Genomic DNA, 2,722 nt, shown 5'->3' on the forward strand with positions numbered 1-2,722 from the left:
CTCCTCCTCCTCCTTCTTCTTCTCCTTCTTCTTCTTCTTCTTCTTCTTCTTCTTCTTCTTCTTCTTCTTCTTCTTCTTCTTCTTCTTCTTCTTCTTCTTCTTCTTCTCCTCCTCCTCCTCCTCTTCTTTCTCCTCCTCTTTTTCTTCCTCTTTTCTTCTTCCTCATCTTCTTTCTCTTCCTCCTCCTCCTCCTCCTCCTCCTCCTCCTCCTTTCTCCTTCTCCACCTCCTTGTTTTCCTTCTCCTATGTTCATATGCATCTGAGCAAACAGTAAAAGTGAGAAAAGGCCAGGGCCCAGATTCACCCAGCAAACAACCAACAAGTATTAACTCAATGCAAAGCCTTGATTGTGGGAATGCGGAGCACCTGAAGATGAGCAGAAGCCCCCCCCCCCCATCTTTATGAAGGTCACAGTCTTACAGCGGAACATATTGATGGTGCAAAAGGCTGACTAACATTTCTTTAGCCTTTTACGATTCCCATTGCTCTTTCCAGTGTGTCATGTTTGATCCCCCAACAGCCCACGAGGTAGGCGCTATTATCATCCCCATTTTACAGATGAAAAAAGAGAGGCTGAAAGAAGGCAGGTGACTTACCATGGGTCATACAGGTAGGAAATGACCAAGGTGGGACTTGAACCCAGGCATTTTCCTCCTCTGGATCCCAGGTTCCTGTCCCCTCATGCTAAGATTCCTCTGCTTCCGGAGCCTTGGACTGCCTTTCTGGGAACATGGTGAAAGTTAGAAGCTGAAAGGGAAAAAGCACTCACCGCCTCCCTGGGCCCCCACCTTGTAGGTGCACGTGGGGCCAGCTAGGACCAGTGACACTTTTCTCCTCCCATGGGCAGCTTATGGTTTCTAGTCACCACCTTCAACTCTATCCCTGCTGACTACTTCCTCTGTACCCTTCTGGGGGAAGCGGGGAAGGAGTGAAGCCACTTGACCCAACAGCTCAGTCTTGGCTTAGGCAGCAAACCAGGTCCCTGGCCATTCTAACCTGAAGGCAGAAAAGCCCCTGAGCAGTTGAATTCTCTCTTTTGGTGGTATTTATCAAGAGAAAATGCATATTATTAATCAAGCTCTAAGGTTCTCTCATTTTGAGCTCACGGTGCCCAGTTGGGATAGAACATCTTAGCATTTTATTCCCTCTTCCTTCCTCTCTATAAAGCAACATCAACACTTGTCCTACTGCCAGCATTCCCTGTTGGCAGTTAAGGATACACATGAGTTTAAACGCTATATGAATGATCTTTCTCTCTGGAGAAAGCTGACTTTGGTACTAAGTAGAAGTGAAGGTATGAATTTCATTTTAATGAACAGAAAAACTTTGAAGTAAATGGATGCCATTTCAGGTAAAAAATGGGTAGGATGTAAATAGTCCCCTCCTGTCTGGCACCTATGCCCCTCATGGGCATGGGCATGGGAAGAGCCTACTGTTGGCACAGACAGCTCTGTTGGCCTCTGAAAGCTAAAGCTTCTACTCCACCCAGGGCTCAGGAAGTGCCCCCCACCCCCAGTAGCTGTTTTCCCTCAGTACTCAACTTTCCAGTCCCTAGTCTCCCATTTCAGCCCCCATTTCATCTCCTGGCTTCCTCAAAATGGTGCCTACTTTCCTTGCCACCTTCCTTGAAGTATTTCCCTTTGCAAGACATGACATCTCTCAGTAACCCCCTTTCAAGGCTTATCCCTATCCCTAGGGGGTCTCTCTCAAAAGCTGGGTGCATTTCTTTTTTGTGTGTATACATTTTTTTTTTTGCTTTTTGGAGGGCAATTGGGGTTAAATGACTTGCCCAAGGTCACATGGCTAGTTTTTGTGTTAAGTATCTGAGGCTGGATTTGAACTCAGGTCCTCCTGACTTCAGGCTGGTGCTCTATTTACTGCACCACCTAGCCACCCCTTACATTTTTTATTTAGTTTTCAACATTCAGTTTTGTAAGATTTTTAGTTCCAAAATTTTTCTCCCTCCTTCCCTTTCTCCCCTTCCCAAGACAACAAGCAAAGAAGTCATACATGTACAGTAATATTAAACATATTTCCAGATTAGTCATATTGTGAAAGAAGAATTAGAACAAAAGGGGGAAAAAGCATAAGAAATAAAAACAAATCCCCCCAGATAAGTAAAAATAGTCTATTTCGATCTGCATTCAGATTCCACAGTTCTTCCTCTGGAGGTAGATAGCATTTTCCATCATGACTCAACTGGTTGCATTCCAATTGAGAAAGAGGTGCTGGTGTTATCTTTGGACCCCCAGGGCTTGCCACACAGGAGGCACTTAATAATTGCTTGGTCAGGATGATTTCAGAAAACCCTGGAAAGACTTAACAGGAACTAATGCATAGTGAAGTGAACAGAATCGGAACATCGTACACAGTAACAGTAACATTGTATGATGATCAGCTGTGATTGACTTAGTTCTTCTCAGCAATAGCAAGACCCAACCCAGTCCCAAAGGGCCCATGATGTAGCAGCCTATCCACCTCCAGAGAAAGAGCTAATACTGATTGAATAGAGACTGAAGCAGGCTATTTTCCACTTTTCTTCTTTCTTTCATTTCTTTTGTCTTCTTGTACAAAATGACTAATATGGAAATGTTTGACAAAAGTACACAAACTTGTATCTGATTGCTTACTATCTCAGGGAGGGGGAAGGGAAGGGAGGGTAGAATTTGGGACTCAAACCTCTAAATGGAAACTAAAAAAATCATTGCTTGATGAGTGATTA

This window comes from Petaurus breviceps, unplaced genomic scaffold (assembly GCF_028583685.1).
Source record: "Petaurus breviceps papuanus isolate PSGF00001 unplaced genomic scaffold, PetGlider_PUasm1.0 559, whole genome shotgun sequence".
In the NCBI taxonomy this organism is placed as follows: domain Eukaryota; kingdom Metazoa; phylum Chordata; class Mammalia; order Diprotodontia; family Petauridae; genus Petaurus; species Petaurus breviceps.